Source organism: Martes martes, assembly GCF_963455335.1.
Source record: "Martes martes genome assembly, chromosome: 2".
Lineage (NCBI taxonomy): Eukaryota > Metazoa > Chordata > Mammalia > Carnivora > Mustelidae > Martes > Martes martes.
The window spans coordinates 87,794,909-87,807,905 of NC_137889.1; the positions used below are offsets into that span (position 1 = coordinate 87,794,909).

The 12,997-nt window shown below is 35.1% G+C and overlaps 1 protein-coding gene across 2 annotated transcripts in view; it reads left to right on the forward strand.

The window, feature by feature from the left end:
- The window catches only part of ARHGAP24 (Rho GTPase activating protein 24), a 506,918-nt gene that overhangs the window by 420,230 nt on the left and 73,691 nt on the right, over nt 1–12,997 (forward strand). The window lies entirely within an intron of this gene.

The window sequence follows — 12,997 nt, forward strand, 5'->3', positions numbered from 1 at the left end:
AAAGTTTTGAAAGTAGTTGAAGATTATTTGGAGAGGTGGGAAGGAATTCCTAAAATACTTTAAGTGTTTTCAGCTTTATGATGGTTTTCTTAAGATGCTTCTCATTTGTTTTAAGTAACTTTCAAACATAAGACTCCATATTTGTGTTTCCAAGTGCTTGCAACTGGTTATTGGGAGTTATAATTCTAAGGGAGAATTTCAAATTTTTCATTCATTTGCTTACATATTATCCAAAATTATAAAATTAACTTTTTAAAAAAATCCAAGAAAACCCTGCTGTAATAATTCTGATATAATTAACCAGAGTGACTCTAATTTGTAGTAAAAAGAAACGAGTTTATGTTTTAGTAAGACAAATTTGGTATATATATATATATTTTTAATTTGGTATATTTCTGAACATCAAAAGTAATTTGTATCCATTAAGGTTGTTGGGGTTTTTTTAAAATTATCTAAGTGGAGATTTATTTGCTAGGCAAACACTCCTCAATATTACTTATACTTAAAGTAATATTCCATTAATTAAGGAAACAGAAGCCTGGAGTTTTCTGAGCCTTAAACTTCAGTTCCAATTTTCATCATCGTCATTATTACTATTATTATTATCATCATTATCATTGTTATTATCACTATTCCTCAACCTATATCTGGAGTTAGGGGTCTCAACTAATTGTCCCATTCTAATTACAAATAATTCCAAGACCTTACAGAAGGAATGGGGCAAGAAAGTCACATGTTGTTCCATTTTTTGATTACAAAATAACCTTTAGTCATTTTTGGTTAAAGCTCAATTAACTTAAGAATTTGACAAATCAGATTTCCCTAAATATTTAAACATGTTTATGCACTAATTGAAATCCCTGAGCTATTTTATTTATTTATTTATTTATTATTTTATTTGAGTGAAGTTGACACCCAATGTCGCATTGGTTTCAGATGGACAACGTAGTGATTCCCATCTCTCTGTGTTATGCCGCGCTAACCACAAGTGTAGCTATCGCCTGTCACCAAACAGTGCTATTCTGATTACACTGACTATATTCTTCAGGCTGTGCCTTTTAGTCTCATGATTTATTCATTCCATAATGGGAAACCTGTACCTCTCACTCCCCTTCATCCATTTTGCTTATTCCACCACACCTTTCCCTCTGGCAACCACCAGTTTATTCTCTGTATTTATAAGTCTGATTCTGCTTTTCATTTGTTTGTTCATTTATTCATTTATTTTGTCTTTTTAGATTTCACATATGCGTGAAATCATATGGTATTTGTCTTTCTTGATCTGACTTATTTTGTGTAGCATTACACCTTCTAGTTCTATCCGTATTGTTGCGTCTCTGAGCTGTTTTAAACCATAATAATGTATTTAATTCTCCTAAGTACTGCTGTCACCTTCCAAGGCAGACAGAGAGATCTGCCAAAATCTTCCCAAGATGTAATGAGTACTTACCAGCCTTATGTCCAAATATTTAGATTTCATAAGTATTTTTCTTTTAAAAATTCAAAAACTCAGTTGTATTACTTGGATTCTGTGCACATATAATCTATTTGATTTTAAACCATATCTTCACCAACCTATTTGGACTTAAAGCAATTCTACACCCTTCTTTAATTATGATTTTTCCTATATAACTCATTAACCCTGATTGTATGGTTGTGATATTGATATTGAAAATTGGTGGACTAACCTATCAGAAGCAGTAAAAGTTTTGAGTTCCAGAAAATTTGGGAGGAAATTCAGTTTTTTAAAAAATGCATAAGAAACATATTAGACTGACTAAATTAGGAAATCTTGCCTAAGTCATGTTTTAAGAAATAATTCAAATAATCTATAACCAGCCTCCATGCAGCTATGTTTGTGGATTCATTGTGTGTTTATTTTAAAAGGAATCATCCTAAAATGTGTTCATATCACCAATATGAGAATTAAAAAGAGGAAGTTGGCTTAGCCTAACTGTGTTAATCATTCTAAATTAGTATACAAGGGTTTTGGATCAAGAAGCAGATAAAGAGTAGTATTCTTTATAGGAATTTCTATGCCCATAGTCAATTTGGGAACATGTGACTTTCTAGCCCCTGTTCCTTCTATAGGGTCTTGGAATGATTTGTAATTAGAATGGGACAATTAGGTGAGACCCCCCCAACTCCAGAAATAGATTGAGGAATTAACAAACACAGAGACTCTTCAACATTTATTGAGAAAACAGCTTACACTTGAGGAAATTTTAGAGTTTGTAATATGTTTATATCAAGCAAGTTAGAAAAATATTCACAAGTGTCCTTACTAGCGTAAGTGATAATAGTTCTGAAACACCATTCTAAATGTTACATTCTTGGCACATTTTACACATGTGTTCTCTGTGAAGCTAGCTAGAAGGCTGGATTCAAATTCCAGACCCCTAAGGCAAGTTTTACATCCTGCCCTTCCAAACATATGCACTAGAGCTGATGAAACCCAGCAAATCCCGACATAAACCGTGGGAGACAAAGTACTGGACAGTTAAGCTGTTCTGATTGTAAAGTTAATTTTAGTTGCTTAGGAGAACAAAATTCCAAAATCAAACCAAAATCAGAGTTTTCTTAATTTTACACTATTACAGTGATTACTAGTTGTCATTCATTGAGTGGAATAATTTGATTTTAAGTTATCTATCATAGCATTTTATTTTAAAATACCATTTCTTTTGTATATAACAAAACCCATTCTATAAAACTGCTGTCTAAAATTGAACAATTAGCATCTGTGGCAGTTAAAACTAATAGATAATGTATAAAGGAAAAGGTCCCAATTAAATTAAATCTCCTATTGAGCAAATACCAAACACAGCATTCAAGTAAAGGTAGTAAAATTTAGCTTTAAAAGTGATTTATGAACTTAACCCCATTCCCTCCTATTTTGCCTATAGGCAGAGCTGTTTAGAAACACCTGCTCAATGCTAGTTCCTTTTCTTTCAATGATTCTCTTCTAAATGTTCCAAATACTTTTAAAATAACAAACTTTGGGGAGAAATCAATTATTATATTATCATCAACACTTATTGAAGATTCTGAGGAGAGTAAAAAAAAATGTGAGTTTTGCTTTAATGAAATATGGAGACATCTATGAATCTCCTCTCTCCTACTTCATCAGTTCTTCCTTCTCCAGTGAATAATGTCCGTAAACATACAACATTCTGTAATATTTCTCATCTTAAATCCTCTTGGCCCCATAACTCCCCTACCCACTCACTTCTGCCCTCCATTTCACTGCTCTTTTATACACTACAGTGTCTATGGGGGTTGTTATACTGGGTGTTTCTGTTTTCTCTCTTCCATAATCTTATCAACACATTTTGAGGATGCTTTTATTTGTGCCATTCTGATCAGTCCTCCAAGGACGCCAATAATCACCATGTTGCCCAAACCAGTGACCTCCACATTCCTAAATCGGTGGTCTGTACTCACTCAGTCATCATTTTATTTAACCTCTCAACAACACTTGACTCACCTGATCAACTTTCTCCACTCAGACTCTCTTATTTCTCTTCCAACATTACTAGCTGTACTTTCTCAATCTACTTGGATGATTCCTCTTCCTTTTCTCCATCTCTGAACATGGGAGTTTGCTTGAACTTCTCATTTTCTCTATTCTAGCCACAGTATTCCCTGGGAACATCATTCAGTCCTATGTTTTTAAATATCGCCACACAGGTGACTTCCAAATCTGCATCTTTAGTCTGGATCTCACCTCTGGACTGCAGACTTTGTTTTGTTCAGTGCTGTATCCTCATAACCTAGAATAGTGACTGGCACAATACAGGTGTTCAGTAAATATGTGTTGGATAAATTAATTAGTGCTCTGCTTTATTTCCCAGGGTTATCATAAAAACCAAAAGAATCGGGGCGCCTGGGTGGCTCAGTGGTTTAAGCCTCTGCCTTCGGCTCAGGTCATGATCTCAGGGTCCTAGGATCGAGCCCCGCATCAGGCTCTCTGCTCGGCGGGAGCCTGCTTCCCCCTCTCTCTGTCTGCCTCTGCCTAGCTCTGATTTCTCTCTGTCAAATAAATAGAAAAATCTTTAAAAACAAAACAAAACAAAACAAAAAAAAGAATCAGGGGATACAAGAGTAACTTGCAAACTGTAAATCAACCTGTAGTTAATAATCTTGCAGATTTCTATTAATCAAAAACAATAAAAGGGATGGGATACGAGAGAATTTTAAAAATTGATCTCAGCATTCTAATCTAGATCTTCAAAAGTGGTTTATCGTCCCAAGTTCGGTGTTCTATTTCACTCATCAAACTCTGGGCATCAGGGAAAGAGGATTAACAAATCTGTATTCAGATACAAAAAGAAATGGTCTAATGTTTGCTCTGATAAAAGTATGGTATCCTTAATGTATGAGGCCCACAAATTTGTTAGACTCAGTAGTCCCAGCTCGAATGACATGTCCTTGCAAAACTAGTAGTGTTAATCATTTACAATGCAAATAAGCAATTAACAAAGTTATATGATCCATAGCAGAGCTTAATGGGTGTCACTGAAAGAATAGGATATGGATACAAGCTAACAGGATGAGTGTGGCTGAAGTGAATGAATTCTAAAATGTATAGCCTCTGCCTAATAAAGCAAATTATCTTGAGCAAGAGCAGTGGTTCTCAAACTTTATGATACATCAGAATCATCTGGCAGGCATCTCAAAGCCCACCACCACCGTTTCTGATTTGATTGATTTGAGCTTGTGCCCAAGAATTTGCATTTCTAACAAGTACCCAGTTCTTCCTGCCTTTCTAGACACATACACTCTAGTTTCATTTCACTTTGAGAAACACTGCAGGAGAGGGTTTATTTATGGGCTCACGGAGAGTATAAAGTTCAGTATAGCTCCAAAAAATTTCTTCCAGGGACGCCTGGGTGGCTCAGTTGGTTAAGCAGCCGCCTTCGGCTCAAATCATGATCCCAGCGTGCAGCCGCCTTCGGCTCAAATCATGATCCCAGCGTCCTGGGATGGAGTCCTACATCAGGCTCCTTGCTTGGCAGGGAGCCTGCTTCTCCTTCTGCCTCCCTCTGCCTCTGTCTGCCAGTGCTCACTCTCTCTCTCTCTCTCTCTCTGACAAATAAATAAATAAAATCTTAAAAAAAAAATTTCTTCCAAACTTTCCAATATTCCTCGACATTCAAGTGATCATTTGTGCTGTATATTTAATAAAATAGTACTTTTAATTTTAGATTTATTCAAACCAACAAACTCTCTGCCTTGCCTCTTGGAATATCAATCACATTCCATTTGCTACAAGTTGGTGATTATTGCATCGAGACTTGCTTTCTCTTCTGACTCTGGTCTGCATCATCATTGTTGGAGTAACACTGATCTAAATATACTTAATCAGCTATTCTACCTGCCTGCCCTTTATAGCAATCAGATAAAATTTTGAATTCACTGATCTCCAAAGTAGCCAAGCTAAATTAGAGGAGGACTTAAACTCTAGATGTCTTGGCTCTGCAAAGGAAATATTCTATACTTCTTGGAAATGTCAATCAGAATTTAATTAGATGCTTAGAAAGAAGTGCCCTGATTCTGAGCATCTGACATAAGTGAGAGTCAGAATGTATTATTGGTCTTAAACTGAGATTCTGTTCCAGGTTCAGGACAATCTAGAAAACAAATATCCAAAATATAATAAATGGTATCATTTTGTAGTTAATGTACCTGACACAAATAGTAGGTGTTTTGAAAGAATGAGTTCAAGAATGTGAAAAATTAATGGGAATATAATTATGCCTGTTCAAGGTTTTAAAATTTTCATCAGTTATTTAAAAGTAAATGGATCACAACTGTACTTTTAAAAACATGACCAATAAAAGGGTGCCTGGGTGGCTCAGTTGGTTAAGCATCGGCCTTCCGATCAGGTCATGATCTCGGTCCTGGGATCCAGCCGTGTGTTGGGCTCCCTGCTCTGTGGGGAGTCTGTTTCTCTCCCTCTCCCTCTGCCACTGCTCCCCCAACTCATGCTCTCTCTTTGTCTCAAATGAATAAATAAAATCCTTAAAAAAAATGACCAATATGAAAGTCAATATTTACTTGGAAAACAAATCAATAGTTACTTTCCTATAAAAGGATTTTACTTTATGGGTATATTGAGAATATTTGTTCAAAAATAATCTAGACTTCTGTATTTCAAAGGATTCAAATTACACGTACTTTACTGAAAGATTTAGGATCAAAATTTTTATACATGACAATAAAAATAACAGCATAGCATACCATGTCCCAAACACTATTCGAAATATTTTGTAGTGTTTTTTGTTCAGTTAATTCACAATAACACTATGAGGCAGGTGCCTTTCGCCCTCTCAGTTAAAGAGTTAAAGATGAGGGATCTCACAGCTAATCAATGACTAATTTCAGGTTGATGAACCTGGCTTCACTGTCCTTCGCTGACCATTTTTTAGTAATTCTTTATAAGTACTGTTTGTTTTTGCAGTTTGATCCAGCTAGCACTTTTGGTCTCATACTCACATTTCTTGACATATTTTATGGTGAAGTTTGAGGAAAGATGTTTGAGAAGTAACTTGTACAGTATAAAATGTTTATGTCAATGCTTCCTGTATTTGTAGCCAAATAGGTGGACTTCCAGCAAATCGTTTCTAAACTTAATGATTAGAAACCTACCGTATATAATAAATACCAGTCAATCTATAATTGGATAAAAAGTGTGTGTTTATAGTTACTTTCATCTTAAACATGAGTTAGCCATGTAATGCAGGGGGGATTCTTATAAAGAGATTACGACCTAGTAAGGGGCGTAAGAAATATGTAAAACAATATTATAAAGTATTCCTGAGGGGCGCCTTGGTGGCTCAGTGGGTTAAAGCCTCTGCCTCAGGCTCAGGTCATGATCCCAGGGTCCTGGGATGTAGGCCCGCAGAGGGCTCTCTGCTCAGCAGGGATCCTGCTTCCTCCTCTCTCTCTGCTTACCTCTCTGCCTACTTGTGATCTCTCTCTCTCAAATAAATAAATAAAATATTTAAAGTACTCCTGAAATTAAAAGGTAGAATTAATTTTATTATAATGCACGGTAACAGTTGGTAATGTGTTTGTTGTGTGGTATTGACTATACATTGCAAACAAAATGATAGTTATTGCTATCGGTCCCTTAATTCAGTCTCATTTTCTGATTTAGGGGTTTTAAAATATTCAAAATCTCATTAGAGACCCATGCAGCTTTTCTGTTGACAACATGCATTGAAATTTTGCCCTTCTGATACTTTAAAAATTAGCCTTTGAGAGAGAAATACTTGGAAAAAAGTTGGATTAGCAAAGCATACCAAAACTCTTAATTTTCAGGTGACAATGTTTCTTTAATATACAAAAAAATATGAAAAATTACATATGATGTTGATCGTGAGACCAATTTGTTTTCTGGCCTTATTTTGTAAACTATGTGCTGTTTTATTATTTTTGTTGTTATATATTAGAAGATGCTGGTATCCATAGAAGCCTGTAATTTGTAATTTGTGCTTCACATAATTTGGGTTGTTTTCCGAATATCAGGCTCCATAAAAGGGAGGAAATGTTTTCCTGTCTCAGTAATTTTCCACTGATATCCTTCAGAATTTACTTTATATCTTGAAGTTTATCATTAGAGTTCATTCGACTACCAATAAAGACACAAACTAAGTTCCAAGGCAGGTAGTGCTTTAAAAAAAATAAAATAAGACCTTGCACTTGTATGAGTGAAAATTAGGAGCCCCAACTAGAAATAAAGTATTTTTCTACAAGCCATATAAAACAAATAGTACAAAAGGTCTAGTTTTGACCTGATTTGTAATTAGGAATGAGGAAACATTTTGCTTGTGAAATTATTAACAGTATCAGAGGTGTTCACTGAAATGTGCCCAGGGTCTGTACCCTGGACTGTACTCAGAAATGAACCCAAATGTCTACGACTACAGTTTCTCTTGAGCAGCAACTTGTTTTAAAATTTAAATGCAAAGAAATAATATGTTTAAAAGCTTATTTACTCAAAATGATACACATACAAATACTTTGCTTGGGAGAAATTGTAATTATGACTATTTACAAGTATTTTTCTCTAAGGAAAAAAATAACAAAAATTTACATTGGTAGCTGTTTTTGGAAATTTCCACACAATAAATTCAGAAAAATATTTCTTTAAATATATTTTTTAAGAAAGGTAATGCATATAATAGCAGCAGTCTCTTTTTTACTGAGAAAATCCTAGTGACATGATATAGTCTGCACTCCGAGCAGCACTAACCTCCTGTCTCAGATCTTCCTTTGGAGATGTGCTCAGAGATCAGGATCTGGAGAAAGAGGGAGACGAAGTCATAGGTAAATTAATGAGAACTCAAAGTCAACAATCTTAAGCATCACTAAGTGACGTTAGTGACAATTACCTTCCAGTTCATCTGGAATTTTTATGGATTTAGTGCTTTCATGACCATATCATTCCAATCATTTGCTCTATTCAATAATGCTTTTTTTCTCATAAAAATAATACAAGTTAGAACATCTGGAATAATACAGGAAACAACACATGGTTGAGCATCTGGAAAATACAGAAAGGTACACAAGGAGGGCAAAGAAAATCCCAATCCTATCATTCAGAGATAACCATTGTTAAAATTATTGTGAATTTCAATCCAGTATCTTATTTATCTTTCTGCTTATATGAAAATTGAGATAATATCACATATAAAAATGTTTTATTTCCTTTTGTATAACAAAGTCATATTAAGTATCCTTCGAAATCCTATTTTATGGCTGCATCATAAGGAACATTATCCGTACTCTTATAAACAATGGGCATGTATATGTTGGCATACCTTTTCCAATATTTCTCTTAAAATTAAAAAAAAAAAATTATATGCCGCTGTGCCCGGCTTGCTTGTCAGTAGAGTATGTTCCTTTTGATCTCGGGGTTGTAAGTTCAAGCCCCACATAGAGATTACTTAATTAATAAAATTTTTAAAGGAGTCTATGCAAAGTTATTGATCAAAAATATAATCTCTTAAATTATTATTTTATAAGTATTAGAGGAGTCAAATTTTTCATATGGTTAATTGATATTGCACCTCTTTTTAAAATTAACTGTGTATTTATTTTATTGTAGATTTCTTTAGCCTACTTTTTAATTTTAGATGAACCTTTTTCTTAGTCTACTAAATTCATTAAGCTTTCTTAATCTCCCTTTTAATTTTGGCAAAAGTTAATTATGTCAGTTATTTATTTTATTTCAAAGAATCTATATTATTCCTGGGAAAGAAAAATTTATACCAAATGCACATATACAGAAGATCCCAGTAAAATGCACATGTATTTTCAATTATATATAAACAAGCAAAATTGAATGATGTGACCTACTCAGTTAACTTAAATCACAAATACTTGAAGTATTAACACTAACACCAAAGCGTTGCCACCAACCCAGGCTGATATCTAAAAGATATGTACAATTTTCTGAAACATTGTATCCTTTAAAAATGTACACAAATCCAAAGTAGTATTTAAAAAAGGGCACCTGGGTGGCTCAGTTGGTTAGGCGACTGCCTTCGGGTCAGGTTGTGATCCTGGAGTCCCAGATCAAGTCCCACATCAGGCTCCGCACTCGGTGAGGAGTCTGTTTCTCCCTCTGACCTGTCCCCTCTCATGCTCTCTCTCTCTCATTCTCTTTCTCAAATAAATAAAAAATCTTTTAAAATTTTTAAAAAATAAATAAAATAAAAATGAAAATAGAACTAAAAAGGAAGCTGCACAGGTATTTCTTTTCGAGCAGAATTGAACAAGGGAGAATTGAACAACAATGAATTAAAAAATGACTGTTATATCATATATTGTATTACATACACATATACATTTGTATATATGCACATATGGATTGAAGATGACTGTGACACTCTTACTGTAGCGATAATAACATCTCAAGACTGCTTTTTAAAATTTCACCTTTTGAAAAAATTTTAGATCCATGAACAGTTAAATGGAACATTAAGCCCTGTAAAGGATAAGCAAAGACAGTGAAACTAGATTCACATGGTTGAAGGTCAATATTGAATTTATTTATCAGATCATAGATTTAATGAGTTGTTTTTGAGTCCCTTCAACTGCAAGGTGCAGTACCATACCGAAGAGCTATGAATTAGAACAGACGTCATCTCTCTTTGGAAATCACATATTTTCAGTAGAGTGTCTAGTTCATGTTTATATAAATGTCTCCAATTGTTTTAATCACATTTGTAAAAATGAGTCTCTATTTCCACCGAGACTGGTAGGTAAAGTTTTTTTCATCTTTCCCCACCTCTTGTTAATACACTGAGGAATCAAGATTCATATCCATGGGTGAAATTCACAGATGGGATTTCATATCTGTGATTGGCAGTCTAAATGAGAGTCAGGGTCAGACATACAGCCCCACTGGCAAAGATAGAAAATCAAATGAAAAGTCAAGGGATAATGACCAGTTGTGCTTATCATTCTCTTTCTTCCCTGCTTTCAGCCAGAAACACACTCCAGCGGCTGTCACTCACTCATTACCAGGCTGTCTCTGCCTGGGCTGGGAGTGACACAGCAGGATATTGCTGTCTGAATTGCTAAGCATCCCTTAGGCAAAGACAATAATTAAAATATTCTGATTTCAAAATGGTAATTGTTTTGGCCTAGCACTGTGGTATAAGTGGATAAGAATACAGAATAAATTGTTAGCACTGGGCCATGCCAAATGAAGCATGTCTTCCTTTTGTCATTTAGTTCTTTCTGCCACTTCTGTGTAATATGACCTTACATGCATATTAATATGTGGCATATTTACATACATATTTACATACATGTATTTACATACGTGTACATATAATTTTAATGTGCATTGTTATGTATCAGAGAAAAATAGCTTTGTAGTAAAAATCCATATGTATATATATGTATATATAGAGAGATATATTTGCTATTGACTAATTGTTCTAAAGGACTAGCTAGACATAATATTTCAGAGGTCAAATTAAATATAATATGTTCTTTTCACATTTGTTTGTGTGGAAGCAGTTAAATGAGGCTGAATTAATATTTGCAGAATTTCTCCTTTAGCCTAACATAGGACTAGTATTTTCACTTTATTTCATTGAATTCTCACAAAAGTTTACTATATCAGTATTTTTTATACATACAGCATAATTGAAAACATTGAGTTTCCAGAAGTTATGTAATTTCCCAGAAATTAAACAGCTAATACAAGGTGAAATTAAGATTTCAGCTGGATTTTCTCTGACTCCTGAACCTATGCTTTTTCACATATAAGTTGCTTAATGTGATAATGGACTGAGGATGGACCTACAGGTGTAAGAGGGCCATTGTTTCCCAAACAGTGAGGTGTTTTTTGTAGTACCAGAAGGCTAACCTTGTTTATTCAAGACTTCTGTTGGGGCCACCTGGGTGGCTCAGTCTTTAAGCATCTGCCTTCAGCTCAGGTCGTGATCCCAGGGTCCTAAGTTCAAACCCCACATCAGGCTTCCCACTTCCCTTGCTTGTGTTCCCTCTCTCTGTGTGTCTCTCTCTGTCAAATAGATAAAATTTTTTTTAAAAAGGGGCTTCTGTAAACATTAAGAAACCATTTTTTTTAAGATTTCATTTATTTATTTGAGAGACTGAGTGAGTGAGAGAGTGCACAAGCAGGGGGAGGAGCAGAGGGAGAGGGAGAAACAGGATCCCCGCTGAGCAGAGAGCCAGACAACAGGACAATATCAACATGAGGCTCAAACCCAGGACCCTGGGATCATGACCTGAGCCCAAGGCAGACACTTAACTGACTGAGCCACCCAGGCGTCCCAAGACACCAATTTGATGTGGTTCCTCAGCCCCTCCTCCTACTCCAATCCAGTTGTATTAAAATATACACCACTAACTCTACTTGTTCATCTGATTGGCTTAAAGTTATTTCACTTCTTTGACCCTTCACATGTTCTGTAAGTTTGCATCAGCAGTAGAAGAGTTGTATTTCTCAGTTATTGTATAGAATTGTATAGAATTCAGAAGTCACAGATTCAAATGCCTATGGCTTTCATGGCTATACGCAGATTAGGTTGGAGGGAAAAGAATAGTGAGTGGTGGGATGGCCTGTTGTGAATTGGAGCATGTAAGCTCCTCTTGAAGGGGTTCAGATCCACTTGGAAATAAATTAAAATGTCTCAGTCAGACATGACACTAGGATATGAATTAATTCAACCCAAGCTTGCAAGTACACAATACCTAGTGTTCACTTTTTGAACGCTTAAAAGTTCATAGATATTTTAAGCACCTCAGAAGTTAATTTTTTTGAACTATTAGTTTATTTGAACTATCCTGAATTATCAGAATTCAGTTAAATGTTCCATTCCCTTAATTACTCCTTCTGTGGACAGCACTTTAATTATTTTCGAAGAGACTAAAGCAGCATAGTTGCTGATACATGTCTTCAGAAATACTCTTTTAGGGGTGGCCAGGTGGCTCAGTCAGTTAACTGTCTGACTCTTGATTTTGGCTCAGGTCACCATCTCAAGGTCATGAGATTGAGCCCGGAATCAGGCTCCACACTCAGCATGGAGTCTGCTTGTTCCTCTCCCTCTGCTCCTCCCCCCACCACCGCTCCCTTTCTCTTTCTCTCTCTCCCTCTGCTAAATAAATAAATAAAATCCTAAAACAAAAAAAAAGAAAGAAAGAAAGAAAGAAATACTCCCTTAACCATAAATAGGAAGTAAGGAAAACCACGACTCAAGACCTTTTTCAAGATTATATATGCTTATGCCCATTTTATAAATGAGAAATGTAAGTCACTAGGGAAATGTAAATATGCTATAAAACATTTCTAAGAAATTAAATCACATACATCTGAGGTCTAGCACTTCAAAGTAGATATTAGAGATTATAAAGGTTTAAAAGTATATGGGTTGTTCTTTGGAAGGGTGGCAAAATAAGAGAAACCATCAAGATTTTGCATGGAGTCACCCCTGGGGTTTCCTAAAGCTTA